Source organism: Rhinatrema bivittatum, chromosome 2, assembly GCF_901001135.1.
Source record: "Rhinatrema bivittatum chromosome 2, aRhiBiv1.1, whole genome shotgun sequence".
Taxonomy (NCBI): domain Eukaryota; kingdom Metazoa; phylum Chordata; class Amphibia; order Gymnophiona; family Rhinatrematidae; genus Rhinatrema; species Rhinatrema bivittatum.
Window position 1 is genome coordinate 153,466,072 of NC_042616.1, and position 24,649 is coordinate 153,490,720.

General features: G+C 42.6%; 1 protein-coding gene across 3 annotated transcripts in view; it reads right to left on the reverse strand.

Annotated features, from left to right (window-relative positions):
* Nucleotides 1–24,649, reverse strand: part of STAM (signal transducing adaptor molecule) — a 214,711-nt gene that overhangs the window by 2,471 nt on the left and 187,591 nt on the right. The gene's annotated exons all lie outside the window — the stretch shown is intronic.

The following is a 24,649-nucleotide window of genomic DNA, read 5'->3' on the forward strand; positions in this document are numbered from 1 at the left end:
CAAACTGGATTGCTGCTCCTCTCTCTCAGCAGAGATCTGCCATTGACGTTACCTGTAGAGTCTTTCAAGAGAATTCACACACTTTTACATTTTACATATTCTGTCCAAACAATATAAATCAAAATACATTAAAGCAGGAGTTTGTTTCACTGATCTATACAACATACTCAACACACTTTCATCATGAAAGAACAATTACAAAAGTAATTAAGAATAAAAAAAGCAAAAGGTCTTGATTGCATAAGTCTTTACACACTTTTGTCATAGCAAACTCAAATTAATTCCGCTTCAAAACTTGCCTTAACAAAGCCCATAACAACTTAAATAGAGCCCACCTATGTATGAAGTGAATTTGAAGCAAAGGTGAAAACATGCCAAACAAGGGAGCTGCTGAAAGAATTCTGGGATAATGTTATTCAAAGTTATCGACTGGGGCACAGCAATAACAAAATGTCAATGTGTTTGAATATTCCTTGGGGCACTGTCAGGTCCATCATTGTAAAACGGAAACAGTTTTCACCACCAAGACACTGCCACGATCAGGGTACCCCCTCCAAAGTTGTGGGTTAAGGAAACTATTGGAAAATGTCACTGTGAGGCCTAAGATTACTTTTAAAACAACTGCAGAGGTCTCTGGCTGAGACTGGGGAAAACGCTGACTCCAAAATTTCAAGATTACTCCACAAACATGACCTATATTAGAGGGTGGCAAGAAGGAAGCTACTGCTAGAGAAAAGCCATATATGATGTGCCACATTAACATCTGCAAAGAAATGCTTAGGGGATGCTGCATTCAAATGTGAGAAGGTTTTGTGGTCTGATAAGACCAGAGTGGGACATTTTGGTTTCAATGATAAGCGATGTGTGGCATAAAACCAAATGCAACACTTAGCTTGCTAACACCATCCCTACAAGTAAAGCATGGTAGTGGCAGAATTATGTTCTGGGAATGGTTTGCAGCAGGAGGATCAGGAAGATTTGTGAAGATTAAGGGAAACATGGTGCAAACTACAGGCAGATCTGGAAGAAAACCTATTCCAGTCTGGGACAGACCTGAGACTGGGAAGATGATTCCCCCTTTCAGCAGGACAATGATCCTAAGCAAAACGTGGAGTGGCTCAGTCAGAAGAAAGTGAATGCCCTGTCAAAGCCCAGACCGAATCCAATAGAAAATCTGTAGTAAGATTTGAAGAATGCAGTCCACAGATGATCTCCAGCCAACTAGAAAGAGCTCGAGCTCTTCTACCAAGACAAATGGGCAAAAACTGCACCTTCCCACAGGGAAAAGTTGGTAGACATTTAATCCTAAATGACCCATGGCTGATATTCCTGCAAAACGGGATTCTACCAAGTATTGAATCAAGCACTGAGAAGAGTTAATCAAGACTTTTGGTTTATTTTTAATTACGTTTGGAATATTTCTACAATTGTTCTTTCACAATGAAAGTATATAGTATGTTGTAGAGACCAGTAAAACAAACGTTTATTTTAATTTATTCTGACCGTATTTTTTATTAAACAGCACAATGTGAAAAATGTAGAAGGATGTGAAGACTTGCAAGACACCGTAGAATGATCTGCTCAGTGTTCTGACATTTTATTTCTAAAAGGAACAATTCTGTGTCAAATGTCTGTTGGAACAAAGGAGGCAGGAGAACTACCAGAATGCAAATTTAACTAAACTATGCAAAATTTGCTAAATGTGATTTATTCACAAACTTCAGTTTCATCTCCATTTGCATCTCTGGCCTCACACTTGCTCATTTCAGGGCCACTTTCCTCTTCATTACTATTTGCATACATAATGTGATCTTCTATACTATCAAGTGCATTTTTTATATAAATTTGATCATCTGCTATTCATAATTCAAAATTATAGTAGGGACTCATAAAATCATACATTTCCTGAAGCCCTGCAAAACGCTTTCAGATAAAATTGAGCCCATTTGTAAAGCAAACCACAGATGACTTCTTACTTTGCCCAGATGGTGTTAGGATGTGATTATCACTTAGTAGTCCGTTTCTGCGCAGCTTCTGCAGATGGCCTGTAAAAGGCTTGCTAACACCAACATCTAGCACTTGCCCATGAGGAGCAGCATCCTTGGTAGTAGACAACTATATTGGGAACTCAGAAGTGTCTTGTGCTGCTGGGATAGTGAGCCTGTTTAAACTGACTGGGGAACATCACCGTAGTAGGAATATCTTTAGCTGAAGGAGAGCTACTACTGAACAGTTTTGCATCAGGGAGGCATGTAGCCATGATTATATGACAAGGCAGGTTTTCTGACGTGCACATTTTGGAAAAAAAAAACCTGGTGTTATAATTGGGACAATACCATATAATGGAAACAAAAATAAGATGTGTTTGGAAAATATCAAATAGTCGAGCATTTCTTCAAGGACAGTGATAAGACACTGAACCTTACAAACAGATAATTTCCTCCAACTGTGCTGAAAGGTTAACAGAGGCGCCATTCAGCCAATTCTTGTCTAGACTGCAGTCTGCACAGATGCAATACATGCTAAAGAATGATTAAAGCATATTCTCAATACTTATCTTCTTAATGCATGTTCTCTACTTTACATTTTTTGCACTATATAATACTTTTATTACAATTATCTAGCACTTTTATATTTAGAAATTCACTGTGTTTTGGATTTAATTACTTGGTGTTCCAAGTTTTTCCCCATCTACACAGCTGAGACAGGAAAACATTTTCTTTTGCACAAAATATTTTAAAGTAATGTTCTTTAGAAATTTAAAGACGACTGAAGCAGTGTGCATCTTCCTGCGAGGTGGGATCTATATGCCAGACTACTGCATAAAATATCTATATATTGGGGATACCTGCCCTCTTTTAAAGGGCTGAAGTGGTTGCTTTGGGTTTTTTTTTTGTTTGTTTGTTTGATTTTTAAAGCACCTTTCTTTATTTCCAAATTTAAAGAATGTGCCCTTTTCATTTTGCCCCAGTCTGGTAACTAAATACAAACAGGACATCTCTCAGTTACTGTATAATATTATTGTTCTATTGCCAATCATACATGCAGCTACTATTATGTAACTGATATTTTACAAAACTATATAGTATAAAGAAAAAAGCTATTTAATAAACCTATTTTCTTGTCTCACTTAGAAAAAATGCAACACAAGGTGGTGCTGCTGGAAAGGGAAAGCAAGGTTTTTATTTTTATAGTGGCTTTAACATAACAAATGTTAGTTCAGCAGAATCTCCATGAAATCATCCATTTGTCCACAGAACAAATATGGCAAGGGGAATGGCATTCCAAGCTTCCCTCTATTGTCCTCAAATTGCTTCAGCCCTATTTTAGAGAGAGTGCCTTTATGGTTCCACTAATGGAACCAATTATATTGTGGTCTGGAAATTGCTCCCTGGGACCTGAACAAAGACACCAACATGTTTGTTTGTATATATTTGGATAACGAAAATGGGTATATTTAGATCGATTAACATTACTGGTTGTGGGTTTGTATTTATGATTCAGATATTGAAGTTGTTAAGAGGAAGGGTTGTAATGATGGGAGTGAGAAGTTTAATGCTCTGACAGATTTATTTATTACAGAGCTCCAGGTGGGAAATAAGGGCAATGTGCAATTATAGCAGCTAATGACGTTAGTTCCTGTACTAAATGATAAATGGGATATTCCTTCTCTTATAACTGTGATTATGTATATTTAATCAGTTTTTATTATGATTTTATGTTATATTTGTACACCACATTTAATGGCTGGTTCATCTGGGGATGAGGTTAATAAGTATGTTTAAATAAACATGCGTCACCGAATGGCTTTCAAATGGCTAATGACCTTTGGCAGCTATTAACCTGAACTTGATTTGAACTGAAAGCCTAGAGTTAAAAGGCTCTGTACACTATGATATTCTGTTTCCCTAGTATTTAAACTTTTTTTTTTACAGACATTCTGTTTAGATATAAAAAATCACTGCACATATAAAAGTCAAATTTCCATACTGGCATTCTCCAAGGTATTTTGTTGCAGAAAAGGCAAATTTGCTTATCTGTAACAGGTGTTCTCTGAAGACAGCAGGTTACCAGTTATCCTTCTGGGATTCGTCATCCTGACAGTGTTGACATAGAGATGTTTTCCAGAGCTTTTTGGGAAATTCTTAGAGCTTCCTTCAATCATGTGCTTTGATTTCTGTGCTCATGCAGCATACCTTAATTCTATAATTAAGCTAATGAGCTCAACTCCAGAGGGAAGCATTTGTGACTAGTAAACTGATGCCTTCAGAGAAGACTTGTTACAGGAAACAACTTCAGTTTCTCCGAAGACAAAGAGTTCACTTTAGTTGCACAAATAGGTCTCCTTAAAAAAAGGGGGACAAACAAGAGCAATGCCACCAACAGGGCTGCAAAACTTGTTTGCTGAGTTAGAACTCACTTTTTTTTTTTTAAATATGAAGACAATCCAAAATCCCTAGGAGTGGCTGGTGTTGGAATCTAATCACACAAATCTTAACCTCAGTAGAAAACTTTTTTGCTTTGAATAGGTAAAGTTTGTAGGACCTTCATGACCTCAGTTTGCAAATAGTCACAAACTGGATAGACCTCTGGTCCAACTTTATTATTTTTATTTTCCAAACTCACTAAGAGTAACAACTTTTTATGAGAATTTTTATCTATTTACTTAAAAAGTCATGAAAGTCCCCAGGGCAAAATAGATCATTTCCTATTGTTTCACGAAGAAAAGCGAGCACAGTGATATCAAACACTTAAATGTCCAGTCCGTACATCACCCCGACATGGCCATGTTTCGATTGATCTCTGCTTCAGGGGGTCTTCACATCCAGATTAACCTTGCTCTCTGTCACTGCCTTTGCATTCCTAGCGTCCAGATCTATCCCCAGTAGATCTATCTCCAACGCTATCGGGGTAAGATCTGGACGCTAGGAATGCAAAGGCAGTGACAGAGAGCAAGGTTAATCTGGATGTGAAGACCCCCTGAAGCAGAGATCAATCGAAACATGGCCATGTCGGGGTGATGTACGGACTGGACATTTAAGTGTTTGATATCACTGTGCTCGCTTTTCTTCGTGAAACAATAGGAAATGATCTATTTTGCCCTGGGGACTTTCATGACTTTTTAAGTAAATATATAAAAATTCTCATAAAAAGTTGTTACTCTTAGTGAGTTTGGAAAATAAAAATAATAAAGTTGGACCAGAGGTCTATCCAGTTTGTGACTATTTGCAAACTGAGGTCATGAAGGTCCTACAAACTTTACCTATTCAAAGCAAAAAAGTTTTCTACTGAGGTTAAGATTTGTGTGATTATTTGTTAGTTTCCTCAGATTTCCGAGGTATTTTGGGCTATTTTGTTTGGTGTTGGAATCTAACCATTGAAAAAACAATGAAGAATGCACTTCCCACACCTGTAGCTGCATCTGGAAATGTATCTAAACAATAACAGAACTTTAAACTGCAGCTTTACAAGTCTTCTTCAGAGATTGATTTTAGATAGGCTAGTGATGCAGTCAAGGCCCTTACATTGCGAGGCCTTGATATGCCATTCTAAGGTCAGACCAGTCTAGGCAAAAGTAAGAGAGATGCAGTCTGCTATATAATCAGTCTTCTCTTTGACATAGAATCCTTGGTTTGTTTCTGAAAAAAGAAACACAAAGCTGTGGGGACATTTTATGGTCTTTAGTCCACGCCAGACAGAAGGCAACTGCTCTTTTTTAATCCAGAAGTATATAAGGGCTTTTCATCTTTGTTGGCTTTTGTCTTGGAGAAAATAGATGGAATGACAATTAATATTAAATTTATTTTCTTTTATCTTGCAAAACTCAGTGTTGTTCAATGCAATATATAAATACAAAATAGAATGTACAATATCAAATAAACCTTACAACAGAACATTCATATTTCAAAATAAAACCAAATAAATAATCCAATTAAAACACCACCACCACCACATATTAGGTATCTAACCAGAGTCCAAAACTAAATCATGGTATGATTTGGCTTGGGGTTACTACCCCAAACCAAAAATGCCTGATACTTCACTTTCAATGCATATCCAGCATAGCTCTATGCTTCAACGGCAGGGGGAATGAAGAAAAGATGTTTTATATTCAGACGTATACCAATAAGGACTGAATTACATAGGCTGGGTAAAACAAATAAGCATGGGTGTAGCTTGCTGTTACAGCGGTTACTACCCCAAATCAAGCCTGATACTTCATTTAGAATACATATCCAGCGCAGCTCACTGCTTCAACGGCAGGGGAAATGAAGAAAAGAGGATTTATATTCAAACAACCAACAAGGACTGAATTGCACAGGCTGGGTAAACAAGCGTGGGAGTAGCTTGCTTATTACAGCGGTTACTACCCCAAACCAATTAGCTGGATACTTCACTTAGATGCAGCTGCAGCACTGCTATCTACGATGGCGGGGGTGGAAGGGAAATAGAACAAAAAAATTATTTAAAGGGACAAGATAACAGAAAAATATGCAAAAAAAAAAAAGTGTGATAGCTTGCTGGGCAGACTGGATGGGCCGTTTGGTCTTCTTCTGCAGTCATTTCTATGTTTCTATATATATGTTTCTATATGCATGAAAGCTGAAAAAGAGCCAAAACTTAAGTATACACCACAAATACTGATATCTACTTCCTCAAATAAATCAAAAGGCATTTTGTTCCATAATTTTGGAGACAACTAAAAAGTCAGAAAGACTATGAATTTTTAACTGAGCTTTATGTACTGAGCTTACTGGGCACAAAAGAACATACCAGTTTCATAAAATAAACTGGGACAGATTCCCTCAGCAATCCAACAAAGGAGAGTAAGAATTTTAAATTGCCATCTAAAGCTGATAGGAAGCTGATGGAGTTTTTAGTACAGGTGTTCACCTCTCTCTGTACCTGTTACTGTTTTGGCTGCACAATTCTGCACAAACTGGAATCTCTAAAAAAGCTGCTCTGATAAACCCATATAAAAAGACCATTACAATAGACCCAACTAAAGCTTGCATCACAAGTTTAAGTTCATTTAACTTGTTTAACACCTGTACAGAAACATTGTTTACACGGGCTTCAAAGGCTAATGTGGAATCAAAGAGAATACCTAGTCAGAGGGTAATAGCTAAATAGTTGGCTTTCTTATCTATAATACCTCAGTTGTTCTGAGGTTTGGTTTTAGCCAATTCAAAATTATCCAATCAGCTAATGCTGATAAAACTCTTCAGCTTCTGCAGAGATTTCATAACATCATTTCCTAAAGGGAAAAAGCAGTTAAATATCTGCATATAAATATATATTACTCCAAAACCCTTTAGAAACTGCCTCAGAGAGGCTAGATATATATTAAAATGAGTTGGTAAAAACAATGGGCCCTGAGGGACTCTTCAATTTAATGGTCAAGATTCCAACAAATTTTAACTACTTGAAAATAATTACAAAAGGAAGAAAACCAGCTCAAAACTTTGTCCCAAAGTCCTAATTCATCCCTTCTCTGCAGAAGGATACTGTGATCCACAATATCAAATTCTGCAGAATGATCTACCATCACCAAGAGTCGAATCACTTCTGTTTAATAATTGCAATATCTCATCTGCTAAGGCCAATAGCACTGTCTCTTTGCTATGGCCCTTTTGAAATCCCACTTGATAAGCATCAAGCTAGCCTATTCCATGGACAAATCCCTTTAATTGCATTAAGACTAATGCTTAAATTATTTTGCTAATAAATGACACATTTGAGATGGGCCTATAGTTTACTGGATTCATTTTATAAAGATCTCCTTTAAAATAGGACAAAGTTTGTTACTACCTTGGGTAGAAACTTATCAACACTATTATAATGAAATTTAGTATGATGCGAATAAATTACTAGGGTGTGAAGATGATCTTCCAGATCAGGTACTTTAGCCCACAAGAGTTCAGAGGCTGAAGAGGGGCTTTCATCAGTTATGTTAAAACTAAACTGAGGTCCTAAGACAATGCCTGAGGCCTGATGAAAGGCAATCAAATGAAGAAAGCACCCCCCCCCCCCCCAAACCAAGGATCTGAAAACCACAAGCTGTAGAGAAATTGAATTTCCTTCTACATGTTGGTCATTAGCATCATTTATACTGAGGTGAATCTCAACAGAATTGGCTTTTAGGTCAGACACTTAAAGATGTAGAAAATATTCAAGCAGTTTTCGCATGGGACAGGACAAAGGATTCTAGGGTTTTGGCCTCACACCTGACAGCAAACCACCTTCCACACAATCACAGGAACTTCTAGTTTCTGGGGACATCGTCCCAGAAGCCATAAGTATTTAAGACACTGGATCGGCAAAACTATAAGAAGGAATTACTTCGCTCTCAACATCAAAGCCATGGGGGCAAGGATTTTAAGACTGATGAAATAATGTTCTTTGATTCTGTAATATCAGAGTTGGAAAAATATCCAAACTGATCGATTTCCTGATGGATAAATCCTGAAGGACTGGAAAACAAATTTGCTTTGGCAAGAGGGTTATGAGAATCATAACTCCCCAATATCTTCCAAGTTTATTCACCATACTCTCATTCAAGGACCACTTGTGAGGGTCTAATGGACAATTCAGCCTAATTGCCAGAATATTTTCTGCCCCTATCAGACAGGTGGCTTTTGGAATCTTTCTGTTTGAGATAACCAAGTTCCTCAATCTGACAGATTCCTGACACAGGAGGAGGGGATCTTATTCCTCCCTGCTTGTTCCGGTACAACATGGCAAACTGATTGTTTGGACTAGAACAATATTTCTGGCCACTTGTAAGCCTCATGAATTGTTCTTAGCTGCAGAAGATTAAAGTGTTTCCTGTAGGAACCAGGGACCCTGGGTATGAAATCCATTTAGATGAGCACCACAATCCAGATTGACCACAGATGAGTCCAAACATTCAAGTTTAGTTGTATTTGAAAAGCATTCCTTTGATCAAATTAGAATGCAAGAGTCATCAAGATAGTGTCCTTGAGCAGCTTAATTCCACTGGGACGTTAATGTCCACTCAACATGTCTCATAGGAAGATGTGTCAACTGTGGAGGCCATAAGGCCCAACACCTTCAATATGATCTACGCTGATGTCTGCTGCCTTACTTCTCTCACTACAGATACTTAAGTCAGAGATTCTGAGGGGGGGGGGGGGGGGAGGGAGGAAGCCATGGCATAAGTTATATCTAGCAGAATTCCTAAAAACCCAAGTTGAAATTATAGGCTTAGACCTCTAGTAACTCTTGGACCTCTAGTAACTCCAGCACTTGAATGAGTGTTGCATATGGATTTTTCTGCCTCTACCTATGAGGTGCCCTTCACCAGACAAGCAGCGAAACATATGAACACCCTATTTCAATATAAATGCTCTGACAGCAAAACAGTTTTTGAATACCTGCAGAACTGATGCTATGTCAAAAGGCAGTAGTTATTGTTTCCCTACAACAGGTCTGTGATACTACTAGTGACCTGAATCTCTTTATATGTGAATATGATTCCTTCAAATCCAGAGAACACAGTAAGTCTCTCCTTTGTTTAGAAGAGATATCAGATTCCCACAATAACCATCTTGAACTTTTCTTTCATTTAATATTTGTTCAAGGTTCTTAGGTTTACGATAGGATAGTATCCCCTAGTCTTCTTAGGAACCATGAAGTACCTGAGTAAAATCCCCTGCTTCTCTACTGCAGTGGTACAAGTTTGACCAATCTGGCCTTTAAGGGAGAAGAAATCTTTAACAAAGTAAATTCTGGTGAGTGATTTGGAGACAACTGCAATAGGTGTAATATGCAGCCCTGTTGAAGACTAAAGCATTCATTATATTCTCTGGATTCAGTCAAAAAAACCCTACCCTTCATGGTGGTGATGTCTAAAGACATTGTTCTCAGGGATGAGTAGGTCAATAGAAGCACTGTTGGAAAAAAAATTGCTTTCTGGGCTTCTGATTCCAGTACCTTGTAAATGAGGAGACTGGTGAGGATGTTACGGTAGAGAAGAGAATCTAATTCATTATGAGAGTCTGCATTCATCTAAAGCCATTGCAGAGGAGCTCAATGCCATCTCAAAAGCATCATATGCCAAATATATAAGATGCATTTAGTGCTCCTTGCTTTGAGACGTTAATGAATGGAATTCACCTTGTTCTTATTTGAAGAAGATATGGTGAATTCCTGTGTCCTTTCCAAAACTGTAGGAAAATACCAGACCATGTAAGTTTAACAGGATGCTACATGGGATAAAAGCATAGTATTCTAAAAATGTTTCCACTTAAAATTGTTCTAAGTGTTACATTTTGACTGGCGATGGGATGTCCCGCGACTGGCCATATTTACCCCTGAATGCTGCTGATGCAGTTCTGACACAGCTATTTCCTGGGCCTCCCTATGTGTGCGCCAGCAGATTTGCTTCCCTGTGGGCGGGAAGCAAATCTGCTGGTGCTCAGTGATGACATCACGTGGCTGGCTATTTAAAATCCAGCCATGCTACAAGTTTTGCATCAGCAACAGATTGTCCTGCTCTTGCATTGAGTTGCTTGCTGTCTCCATGCTTTTCCTTGTCTTGCCTCCTTGCCTTGTCCTGTGCCTTGCCTTGCTTGTTCCTACCATGTCTTGGTCCCCTGTGCTTTGTCTGTATCATCTGTCCATCTCTGCCTGACTTCTGGTTCTGACCCTGGCCTCAGACTAACTACCCTTCTGGACTGCTGCCTGCCTTGACCTTAGCTTGGACCTTGACACTGCTTGATCTCTATCACCCCGACCTTGGCTTGGACTTCGATGCTGCCTGACCTCTGCCTGCAGCTCGACACCATTTGCTTGCTGCCTGTCCTGACGTCTGCCATAACTGGACTTCATTTGACCACTCTTTACAGGACTCTCGCCTAAGCCTTGCTGGCCCCTGGAATCCAAGGGATCAACCTGGGAGCGAGTCCTCCTGTTGGTGTGGGCCTAAGTAGGTTTGCCTGCTAGGCTTCAACCACCACGCCACAGCCCAAGGGCTCACATCTGTGACACTAAGGCCTGACTCACATTCTGGGGACACTATAGTGTGTGTCCTAGACTGTTTCCCAGCGCTCTCCTGGAGGCACACTTAACCAGTGGTTATCCATAATTAATATGCATGAGATAGATTTGCAAAGTCTGGGTCTCCAATATATGCAATTCTATCGCATGCATTTCATTGCAGAAATCCTGAAAACCCAAGTGGCTAGGATATGCCTCCAGAAGAAGGCTGGGAACCACTGTCTTAGCCTTCTTACTTATTTCATGGCAGATCCAACCACCATAGGCTAGTGTGGCAAGAGGGATCAACCAAATGCTTTAGCTGTCTGGCCACAATACTTGGTGTCAGTCCTCTTATCAACTGGAAGTACAGAGTATGGTGTTTCTCACAATCTCTTACACATGTGATAGACAAAATGGATGAGGACTGCCACTAACTTTTGCAGTAGTCAGGTTCTTGAAGAGGCCAAACTGGGATGACCTGGGGTCACCATGGACATGCAGATCAACTGAAGTAGCCTTGGCCACTGCCTGAACAAAATCAGAAAAACAAACCTCTTCAAGAGGAAATTTGCCACCTGTTGAAAAGAAGACTCTGAAAGGAGGTCAGGTTAACATTCTTGTTGAGAACTTACCTCTGACCCATGAAACTCATATTACTCAATATATATTGGAGGTAACATCTGAGCCTATGCCAATCTAGAGTCTGCTACCTATTGGGAACTTTGAAGCTGATCATTGCCAAAATTCTGGGAGGGCTTCCCTCTCTGGGTCAATTCAGCTTTGACTCAGTGTGCTTGGCAATAACATTGACCCTCGTTGCTTGAAGCTAGAGGTTGATGCTAAGATGCTCAGTGCCACAGAGGTAGTGGTAGTAGGCAGATCACTCTGTGCAAGTGGAACCAAGATGGTCAATTCCAACCATTTGGCATTCTTCATGTGCTGAGAAATTGTCTCCGTTATCTATCTATCGAGTTCTTTCATGAAGATTTCTGGGCCAAAGAATTGATAGCACTCATCAAGAGGACTGAACCTCAGGATGTTTTGAGGAGTGCCAAAAACCCAAAGTTGGACCTTTACCGCCTGATGTAGCAAGTACCCAGAATGGGAGGTAAAGCCTTTCTCCAGGCACAGCTTCTTCAGAGATTGGAGAACTCATGCCAGTATCCCCCTGATCTTGGAGCTAAGCATTGAGGGAGAACATTATCCTTTCATGAATTCTCTGTGCTGTTTATTGATGGCGCCATGCTTGAACCCAGTTCTATAGTCAGAGCTGGGAGTTTGTAATTTTGTCTTGATCTCTGGGTCTATTTTTAGGCTTCTATGCCAACAAGAGTCAACAGTTCTTTTCACAACTCCTTGACACCAAGTCAGTATGGCTTTGATGATGTCTTCTTTGATGTTGATTCAGTGGACCTGGATTTTTTCTTCATTAAATCAAGATAATCTGTAATCTTATGCTACAGAACTTTATTGTCCTCATCAAGATCCCAGAGCAGATGCTACAGTGGGACCCATGATTCCTGCTTAGACATCTGTAGTTTTTTGATGTTCTGTATTGGACACCTTTGGTTACAGTCCAGAAACTTCTTGAAACTGCTGGCCTTCTTTGCCAATGTCAGAAAAATGGACAATGTGAAATAAAAACATGTTCCTTCAAGAGAAGATGATCAAAGAGAAAGAAAAAGGGGGGGGGGGGGGAAGGGTGGATGATATCACTGAGGTGAATGGCTGCCTAGCTTGAGTGCTCCCACATCAATCCACTTACATCTAGCGTGAATCCAAGCCACCCAGATCCTATCTTGGAATATCAGCTTGCTGTTTTATTGCTGGCATCCAAGCAAAAAAACTACCGATCTTAAGCAGTTTTCCTGCTCTAAAACCACCGCAGAACATTCAGAGGTCAGTGGGGATCAGGCCACAATGGAGTCGGGTGACCACACGGTAGAAAGTGACCTAGCAGTGGATCTTTCTGATATCCCAATCATAGAGGAATTAAGGAGCTGGTTTATGGATATGAAAGTGGATATAAAACAACGTAAAAAGGATCTGCTTGCCTCTATGTCGGAGATCAAGGAAGAAGTAGCGGCACTGGGCATGTGAATGGATGAGCTGGATATGCGCCAAGAGAGTCAGGAGGACTCGCCGGAAAATATCAGCTCAGCAAAAACGTATTCAGGCAGAACAGGAATGGCTCGCAGAAAAAATGGAAGACCTGGAAAATCATATGCGCCGATGTAAATTAAGAATCTGTGGCATACTGGAGATGCCTGAATATGCAGATTGCAAGTCGGTGGCACCAGCAATTTTTAAGTCTTTACTTGTAATGAACTCCACTGCACCCAAGGCGAAGTCGGGGAAGTCTAGCGTCATAAAAATTGAGCAAGCACATAGGTCACTAGGCCCCAAATTGGCTAACAGGCCTCGCCACATAGTAGTTTGTCTGCATAGCTTCATTCACAAGGAACAACTGGCAATGGCCACAAGGAAGTGTGTAGACTGGGATTGGGAAGGTCATAGTTGGCAGTCTACAACGACCTTGCTCCTGTTACACTGAAAAAACGCTTTGAACTGCAAGCAGCAACGGGAACGCTCCAAGGGGAGAATGTACGCTATAGGGGGACATTCTCGTCTGGCCTCTCCTTCACAGAGAATGGTGTCATTTACAAAGTCAAGTCCTTGATAGAAGCGGAGAAGGCCTTTCAGCAAGTGAATCTGCTGATAAACTTTTCAGCGCACAAAGAAGGACATGGCCTGGCTCAAGTGATTACAGCACCGCAATGGCAAAGAGCCGGGAACCGCCGCAGATTAGAGCACCAAGTAACCAACATTAAGCCAGCCCCCTGAGAAAGGGTGACTTATTCAACCTTACTGGTGGTGAGAGTGGAACTTGCTACTGTTTGGCTCTGGGCTGATCTTTAATTGTGCAGCACTGATGCGCAGATGAGGGCTTAGAAGAATTGCTGCCAGCAACAATTATGATGGACTTATATTGTTAAAAAGACATCATTTCAGGTCGATTCACTTTGTTTTGGTTATTTTAATACCGGGTTACAGGACTAATACCCCCCTCAGAAGAGTAAGGTCCACTATGGGGGAGGAGTGGATGGGGTAATGGGAAGGGGGGTGGGAGTGGGAAATATACCTGCGTTGCTATTGCCATTTGTATTTTTAGAGGGCCTTAAGGGCTTTATTATGGCTTGTGGTCTTACATATATATATGGTCAGATGACCATGCAAATTTTCTCTCTTAATGTTAAGGGCTTGAATAGCTACAGAAAGAGGAATCTTCTCTTGCGAGATTTGGAATATTATAAAATAACAATTGCCCTTATTCAAGAAAGTGTAAGATGGTGACATGAATCTCTGTTATCATCTGTGGCCTATCCTCATAAGTTTCTTTTCGCCAGCACAGAGGGGGCAAAATATACAGGGGTGGGTATTTTTATTTCTCATAGCTTCCTTTATGAATATATTATGCATATTTTGGACCCACTAGGTCGCTTTGTGCTGTTAAAGCTGAAATCCAATGGGGAAATCTTCACGATAATATTTGTGCGCCTAACTCAGACCAGCACATCTTCCTCAGAGTGTTGGGTGTCAATCTCAAGCAACATGCAGAAGGGGTGTAGATTTTAATTTTGCTAGAAACCCTAAATTGGATACCTCCCGAGCTACTGAGCCTTCTTGCCCTTTAGCCCGGAAAGAGCTGACCTCCTTGATAAGGACTTGGGGAGTGATGGACCTTTGGAGACAGCAATACCCCACCTCCAGATCATATACTTTTCTTTTCTGCACAGCATGGAACATATTCCTGTATAGATTACCTTTTAATTGATAAACTATTACAGAATAGGATCCTAGAGGCAGGGGTGGGCGACATAACCTAGTCAGACCATGCTCCGGTATGTTGACAATCTCACCTAAAAATATTGACCCAGGGCAGAGAATGTGGCGTTTAAATGATAACCTATTACAAGATGACGAATTCTGCCAGTCTCTCGATACTAGCATTAGGGAGTATTTCCAACTGAATACCTCCTCTACTATATCAGCAGGCATCCTTTGGGAATGCTCTAAAGCTGTGGTGAGGGGGTATGATGATTGCACAGGCTTCATACCGCAAGAAGAGAGAGAAGAGAAGGCTTATTTTAATTAATAAAATAACAGACCTATCACAGCAACATACAGTCTTTGTCTTCCAGAAGACTTAAACAACTGCAAGTAGCTCGCAATGAGCTGGCTGAACTGGACTCTGTACACAGAGCCGAATTTTCAAAAGGTTACGCACGCTGGGCCTATTTTCAAAGGCTCGGCGACACGCGTATAGCTCCGGGACACGTATAAGTCCCGGGGCGGATCAGAGGCTCCCGGCACAGCGGCCATTTGCCGCTGTGCCAGGGATTGCGCGACAGCAGTAAGTTTTGAAATAAAAGAAAATTCTGCTAAAAGGTAGGGGGGAAAGGGCGAGGGAGGTGGGGGAAGGGAAGGCAGTGTGGCTCAGCGCTTGCAAGGTGCACAATTGTGCACCCCCTTGTGCGCGCCACCCCCCAATTTTATATCATGCGCACGCCTGCGAGTTATAAAATCGGGTGTATATGTGTGCGCCGGGTAGCGTGCGCACATGTATGCCCGCACATACCTCTTAAAATCTACCCCATAGCGCATATGCTTGCATTAACCAAGCAGACTTACTTTTAGGGGAACAATAAGGCTAGTAAAATTTTAGCTAAAAGGCTAAAGGCCCTTTTTACTCAGAACGCGATTGCCAAATCAAAGATAGCAGTGGTCATTTAGTAACATCCTCAGCAGATATCTGGAATTGCTTTTCTGCATTCTATGCTACTTTAAATGCTAGTGATCCAGCCATAACTTCTGCTGTCATTTTAGAATTTCTGGACTCAACAGTTGATCAACAACAATATTGAGATGCACCAATTAGTACTTTAGAAATCTCACAGGCAATTAAGCTTCTTAAATCAGGCAAGTCCCCTGGGTTGGATGGCTTTTATGGTACTTACCATAAAAGATTTGACTCTGTGTTAGTGGAGCTATTAACCAAATATTTTAATAGCTTTAGAGATGGGGCATGCTTCCCACATCATTCAAATGTTGCTGGCATCTCTGTTATAGCTAAACCAGGCCGTGACCCTGCTTTGTGCAGTTCTTATTGCCCCATCTCACTTATTAATGTGGACCTTAAGATCCTTGCCGGAATATTAGCTAGGCGCTTGAATGGGGTTTATCCCTCAGCAGATGGCAGCTGATAACATCAGAAAAGTGACAGATATACTTTGGTGGGTCCATAAGGAAATGATTCTCTTCTTACTGCTTTCTATTGATGCCAAAAAGGCATTTGACATGGTCCACTGGCCTTTCCTTTTTCAAACACTTGAAAAAATGGGATTTGGCCCTTTTCTCTTTTGACTTTCATTCGAACCTTGTATAACAACCCTCAGGCTATAGTGCTACCTTTCCAGTGGAGAGAGGCACTACACGCAAGGCTACCCTTTATCTCTGCTTCTCTTCACCCTGTTCCTCGAACCTTTTGCCTCCAGAATACAGAGTTCTGATGGGGTTGAGGGCATTCGGCTGGGTGATATACATCTTAAATTATAATTATTTGCCGATATTTTGTTCACTTTAACCAACCCTATGACCTCATTTTGGACAGTTTCAGCTGAGTTAAAGTTATTTAGTGCAATTTCTGGATTTTGAGTTAATTTCGATACATCAGAGATTTTAAATGTTACATTATCTGAAAGCGAGGTGTGTACGATTAAGGTGGCCTTCCCCTTTAAATGGGATAGAAAATTAAATATCTGGGAATACAGATTGGTCCAAAGTACGAGATTTATTCCAGTTAAACTACCAGCCCTTGGTAAAGAAGATGGAGGCAGACTTACATAGGTGGAACAGAGAATACTTCTCTTGGCTGGGCTGTATTGCAATTATTAAGATGAGCATTCTGCCCCAGTTTTTATACCTCTTTATTACTCTACCGGTCTTTATCTCTGTTGCCATTCTTAAATCATGGCAAAAGAAGGTTTTTGACTTCATTTGGAAGAGATGTCCACCTAGGGTTTCCCGTTCCCTTTTCTATCAACCCAGGAGTAGAGGAGACCTGGGAGTCCCCAACTTGGCTTGGTACTATGCATCTGCACAGCTTAGGGCAATACCGGATATTCATAGGAAAACCTTCGTTAAACAGTGGGTACAGTTTGAGCAACGTATGGTAGGGGGAATGCCACTAGTGGCTTTGTATTGGCAGCCTCGCCGTACTTGGTGCCCCTATGCCATTATACCCTTCACCCTGCACACTACACTAAGGATCTGGGCTAGGTGGAAAGACCAATTAGTGGGGAAGAGGGTTTACTTCTATACATCTCATCTTTTTTATAATAGAGTCTTCCCCACTGGGTTTCAAAACAGAGCATTCCGAGAATAGAGGGCAAAGGGTATTCACTGTATTGAACATGTATTTGTAGGGGGCACTCCTTTGTCTATTAGTGAGCTATCTGATAATTACCAGTTGGCTAAGGTGGATTTTTTAGCATATTCCCAATTATACCATTTTATAATGTCTAAGGAGGTTTCATCCTCCTTGGCCCAAGGTAAAACTTTATTTGAGCATATATGCACAGAAGTGGATAAGAAACCGGGTTTAGTTTTTAGTTTCCAAGATATACTCTATTTTTTGGATCAGGTTGGGATAATTTTCCTCATATACGGGCTTGGGAAACTGACTTGGTGCTCCTCTTGCTCCCGAAACGTGGGATCAGGTATATTTGTCTGCTTGCAAATGTTCTATATCTGCCCAACTACAAGAAAGCTGTTACAGACTATTGTTGCATTGGTATCTTATACCACATAGGCTACACCGCATGTACCCGGCAATTAGCGAAAATTGCTGGAGGGAGTGTGGTGGCGTAGGTACATTCATTCACATCTGGTGGGACTGTCCACTGGTCTCTTCATTTTGGAATTCAGGTGTGCATTGGCTGGAGGCCACTCTACAAGTGCAGGATTGATACTACTTAATGTACCATCCCCAAATTTATCTAAATTCCAACAGTGGTTTTGTCAGCAAGTTTTTAATCCTGCTAGATGTGAATTAACACTGCATTGGAAATGATAGGAAATGCCATCCTTGCAGGCAGTGTTGCAGAGATTAAGATTTTATTACCGACTGGCAGCAATCCATGTGTATAAATGAAAACAAACAAATTTCAGTGTTTCAGAAAATTTGGAAACCGCTGTTGGGAGGTGAGGGAACTTGCTGATATAGACTTTTTGTATTGAATAAAGTCTAAGAGATCTACTTGTTTTGAGTGCCCCGTAACTTTCCCCTCTTGCTTTATGAGAGATTCTCCTCGGAGAAGATTTATAATTGTCTGGCTATTATTTTCTAGTCTGTAGGTCATTATAAGCATTGGAATATATGCCCTAAGGCTCACTTAAATACATGCTAATCTAGCAGGACTCCCTCAAGGTGTTAGGCGAAATGTGGCAAACAGTAATCATCATCGTTACAGAGAGTAATAAGTATCTATGGTGCTTGATGCAGGAATTGGTGGTGAGAGGTGGGGGGGGGGGTGGTGGTGGTGGTAAAGGAAGGTTAACAGTTATGATTGTAAAATGAATGTCAGTTTATTCATTGCTTTGACACATATACAATGTATGTTTTATATTCTGACCTTCAATAAAAATTTTCAATTAAAAAAAAAGAAAAAAGGGAACCAAAATCAGAGGCCCTGTTAGAGGCCTCAGATAAGCAGACCTGCTAACAGGAATGGCAAAAAAAAAAAAAGATTTACAAAAATGCCAAAGATCCTAACTAGGACAATAAGAAGGGGGAAGAAAAAATATCTAAGGCACATTGACTCAAAAATAATAATGGAGAGAAAAATTGCTCTGGAGAGAACCCCCCCCCCCCCCCCCCCCCAGCAAAACAGCAAATGCTGAAGCAAAATGCATCCAACACTTAGCAGAGAAAAAGAACTGTTATATGCTGTATGACCATGGGAATGTAGGAAATACCATATATGTTTAAAGAGAATTAAGAATTTCCTGCAAAGCTCTGGAAGATGTGTTCATATCGATGCCATCAGAATGATGTCATTCCATATGTGTGGCTGGTGAACTGCTGTCTTCAGAGAAAGGAATGAATTTGTTCTTACCAACTTGATTCCAATTCTACTTTATAACCAGTAAAAGCACGATAAATACACACACAGTCAAAAATAACTGTGCTGAAAAAAAGTCATGAGCTTGGATTTGAATGACTGTACTATTTCTATTTTTATGATTGTACGCCGTCATTCTGATTTGTGCTTTGTATTTAAATTTTGGACATAGCAGAGTTACCTGTAACAAGTGTTTTCCCCGAGGACAAGATATTAGTGCTCACACATGGGTGACATCATCAGATGGAGCCCCAACAGAGAAAACGTATGTCAAAAGTTTCTAGAACTTTGACTTGCCACCTTGTAAATGCCCATCACCCTATACCACACATCCACATGGGTCCCCTCTTCAGTTTTACAGCACAAAATTATATAAAATCAAAATAGGAGAAACCCAACTCCGCAGGGTGGTGGGCAGGTTTTGTGAGGACTAAAATCCCACTGTCTTCTGAGAGCACCTGCTACAGGTAAGCAACTCAGCTTTCTCCATGGACAAGCAAGATGGTAGCCCTCACACATGGGGAGCAGGCTGCTCCCCAACAAAAAAAAGGGACTAACAGACACCCAATCAGGTGCCAATGGGCACAACAATGGTGCCGTTAGTAACAGAGGGGGGACACAGCCTGAACCCAAATGGGCTCTAGGCAGGAGACAGCTGGGTTCTACACCTCAAGAACAGACTGGCCAAACCTGTTGCGTTGGCTATCTCTATTCCAGGCAATAGTGAGATGTGAATGTGTGGCAAGAATTCCATGTTTCAGCCTTGCAGATCTCCTCCACGGGAATGCTCGCAAGTAAGCCACCAACGCTGCCATGGCTCAGACAGAATGAGCCTCAACATGGCCCCCAAAATGCAGTTCCACCCGGGCAAAACAGAAGGAGATGCAATCTGCTAGCCAATTCGATAGAGTTTGTTTGGCAACGGCAATGTCCAACTTATTCCTATCAAAAGATAGGAAAGTTTGGTGGACTGTCTATGGACTTCTGTCCGCTCCAGATAAAAGGCTAAGGCTTGCTTGCAGTCAAAACTGTGTAGGGTTCGTTCAGCTTGGTGTGAATGGGGCCTGGGATAGAATATTGGGAGGATGATGGACTGGTTAAGATGGAAGTCCATCACTACACCTTAAGTAGGAACTTAGGGTGTGTATGCAAAACCACCCTGTCATGATAAAACTTAGTGTAAGATGGATAAGTCACTAAGGCCTGGAGCTCGGTGATCCTGCACGCTGAAGTGACCGCCACCAAAAATATGACCTTCCAGGTCAGTTACTTCAAGTCATAGGTGCACAGCGGCTCAAAAGAAGCTTTCATCAGCTTAGCTAACACAATGTTGAGTTTCCAAGACACAGCAGGAGGCCTTAGGAGAGGCTTCAAACTGAAGCGTACAACTATAGGCTGTACAGAGATAGGCATACCATCTACACCATGGTGGTATGCACCAATTGCACTCAGATGAACTCTTAATGGTTTTCAAGTCAGCCTCCGATAGTTGTAAAAGATAATCAAGCAGTTTTTGTGTGGGGAAGGAGAACGGATCTAGGGCCTTCTGTTCACACCACACAAAAAGCCTCCTTCACTTCAGTCCCTAGGACTTTCTAGTGGAAGGCTTTCTAGAAGCCAACAGGACCCGAGATACATCCTCAGAGATCGAGTGGTTGCAGAATTAACCTCGCAACATCCAGGCTGTGAGTGACAGGGCCTGGAGATTGGGATGTCGCATCCTGCCTCGATCTTGCATGATGAGATCTGGGGAAGTCCCCGAACTGATCGGTCTCCAGATGGACAACTCCCGTAGGAGTGGAAACCAGACCTGTCTCAGCCAACAAGGTGCTATGAGGATCATAGTTCCCTAGTCCTCACAAAGCTTCAAGAGAATCTTCACCACTAAGGGAATCAAAGGATACACATATAGAAGACACTTTCCCTAATGTTAGGCAAGGGTGTCTGAGGTTGGTTTGCGGTTTGTCCTGTACAGGAAGCAGAACCAAGGCATCTTTCTGTTGCAAGGGTAGTGAAGAGATCCATGTCCGGGCTCCCCCAGAAGCAGAATATCCGGTTTGCAACCTCCTGGTCCAGGGATCATGCGTGCGGTCTGAAGGCATGACTCAGTCTGTCCGCTATCATGTTCTCAGTCCCGGGCAGGTACGTGACCCTGAGCACCATCCCATGGGACAGAGCCTATGACCAGATCTGAACTGCTTCCTGACACAGAAGGTATGAGTCTGTATCTTTCTGCTTGTTGACATACTGCATAGCCACCTGGTTGTCGGTTTGGATCAGGACAACTTTATTGGACAGCAGATCTCCAAAAGCCCATAGTGTATATCTGATCATGTGCAGCTCCAGGAAATTGATTTGGCAACAGATTTCCTGAGCAGACCAGAGATCCTGGGTGCTGAGGCCATCTACATGAGCTTCCAAGCCAGGGTGGACACATCCATTGTTAGGACAATTAGGGTAGGAGGATTCGGAAAGAGATCCCCTGTTCCAGATTTGAAAGTACCTGCCACAAGGACAAAGTCTCAGAGGGGCGAGGAGACTCGGATGCAATCCTGGAAGTTCTGCACGGCCTGGTGCTACTGCGACTTCAAGGTCCATTGGGCCCTGCACATGTGTAATTGTGCCAAGGGAGTGACATGGATGGTTGCGGCCATATGGACCAACTACCTCAACGTGTGCCATGATGACACCCGCTGGCTCTGATGAATCTCTGCCGCGATGGTCGTCAAAGTGACAGCTCTTTGACGAGGCAAAAAGTTCTTGGCCTGAGCCGTGTCTAGCAAGGCTCCTATGAAATCCAATTGAAGTGTCGAGATGAGATGGGACTTTGAGTAGCTGATGACGAACCCTAATGACTCCAACACCCAGATGGTCAAACACATGGATCTGATGGCTCCTGCCCGAGATGTGATCTTGACCAGCCAATTGTCCATATAAAGGAAAACATGCACCCTCAGCCTGCGGAGATGTTCTGCCACCATGGCCAGGCATTTTATGAAGACCCGTGGGGATGATGCTAGCCTGAAAATCAACACCTGATACTCAAGTGCTGTTTTCCCACCATGAATCTGAGATACTTCCGGTGACTTGGGAAGATCTCGATGTGAGTGTATGCTACCTTCAGATTGAGGGAGCATAGCCAATCCCCTTTTTGTAAAAGTGTGATAAATGTGCCCAGGTAAACCACGTTGAACTTTTGTTTTTTGACATATCTGTTCAAGGCCCTTAGGTTTAGAATGGGATGGAGTCCTCCTGTTTTCTTTGGAATCAGGAAGTTCCTGGAGTAAAATAGCCACCCTCTTTGCCCTGGTGGAACAGGCTCAACCGCTCTGGCCATTAAAAAGGAGGAGAACTCCATTAGTAGTACTTCCTGATGCACTACCGGCCCTCAAAATGGGCTTGGAGGGCAATTTGGCAGGACACCCAATAGTTTCAATCGGTACCCTTGGCAGACGATGGAAAAACCTCCACAATGGTCTGAGGTTATACTGGGACACTGGTTTGGAAAGAATTGCAGCCTGCCCCCGACTGGCGGATCCATCATCTTGGGTACGGGCAACTGGACTACTCTCCCTACGACCCAGTCAAAATCCCATCCCTGGAGTTGCCTGAGGCAAAGGTTGGGCCTTGGGAGATCTCTGCTGCCTGGGATGGCCGTGGATGCCCTGATGCTGTTGATGGAAGTGAAAGGGCGGAAGACAGTATTTCCTCTGGTGAAAAAAAAAAGACTCCTGCCCCAATCACGCTGACCTCCTAGACAAGGAGGATGGGTCTGGAGTGCTGGCAGAGTTGTTGGAGGGTTTCATGGTGATCCTGGAGCTGGGCCACTCCATCCCTCACCCTCTCTCTGAAGAGATTCTCCCCAGTACACTGCATGTCAGAGTCTTTCCTGTACCTCTGATCGGAGATCCAAGGCCAGCAGCCATGCCATTCTGTAGGCACAGATTCCCAATTGCAGAGACCCTCGATAAAGTCTTGAAAACATTGTAGGTCAATTGGACCCAGTGTTTCCGCACTCCAGGCCCTTAAGCACCAGCGACCTGAGGGTGTCCTGCTGCTGCTGAAGCAGTTGCTCGGCCACCTCCTGCACCTGCTTCCAGATGTCCAGTGAGTACTGACTAATATATAGCTGGTAGGAGGCTCTGTGGGCAATAAGCACCGCTCACTGAAAAACCTCTCTCCCAAGAGCGTCTATCGCTCGATGATCCTTCCCAGGGGGCATCGAAGAATGAGTCTGAGACCATTTGGCTCTCTTGAGAGTGGATTAGATCACCACCAACTGGTGGGGGGAAGCTGTCGCTTATCAAATCTTGGAGCCTTCTGGATGAGGTAAACCTCAGCCTTCTTATTCAAGGGAGGCACTATGAGAGGGTGTTCCCATATCGTCAGCAATAACTCCTTAATGAACAAGTGTACTGGGACCACCGTGATCTTATGAGGCTCCACAAACTGGAAGATTTCAAGCATTTTGTGCTTGGCATTCTTCTCTGTCAGTAAATGAAATGGAATGGCCTCCACCATTGTCCTCACAAAGCTTGCAAAGGTTAAGTCCTGTGGTGGACGCTTCCTTTGCTCATCTGGAAGAGAAGGGTCTGAGGGGAGGACCCTCAGAGGACTCCATGGTGTCATCCCCCCCAGAGTCATAAAGGACCTCATCCTCACTGAAACCTACAGTCCTAGGCACTTGGCCTTTGTCCAGATGTGCAGCACCGGCAGAGTTGGACAGGGGGCTGCAGGCCTCTGCGTCTCAGCTGGCTTGGGTGGAGTTTCCTCCTCCAAGGAACCAGCAATGACGACCATATTGGCAGGGGGATTCTGCGGTGCCCCTATGGGTACCAACACCGGTCTGGGAACAGACGTCAGTTGGGTCGGTAACACGCAGATGAGCACATGAAACTTCTCCAACAGTGGCTCTAAGACAGACAGTACTGGTTCCGTTGATGCCACAGGATTTATGCCCCATATCACCCGCTCGACTCGCTGCCCAAGCACCTCCTCAAACTTTGCCGATGTCAACATCGACTGGGAGAAAGGCGGGTGGCCAGATCCTCTTCGGAACAGAGAGGAGGATCGGTGATTGGCATCAGGACCGGTGGAAAACATAGCAGTCCTCCAGCACCAATGGAGAACTGGCGCTCTCGCTGTGGGGTCGCTTCGAGGGCATCACAGCATGAACTGGTGCATCCCTGTGCCCAGCACCTTGTATTGACAGGAACCAATGCAGATGTTTCCTCGGCTTCCCTAGATGCTTGATACAGCCTTTCCCCAATGCCGAGGCCAATGACAAGGAACCAGATTGTCCTCAGTCTGGAGGAGCCCGATGATGGCTGGTCTCCGGCGCCCCTATCAGCCAGTGGCACCAATTAAACTGAAGGTTCCGTTAATGTCAATGGCTCAATGTCCATCGGTGTGGCTCAGAGGTCCTTTGATGCCGAAGGCTCAGTCTTCTCTGACCCGAAGAG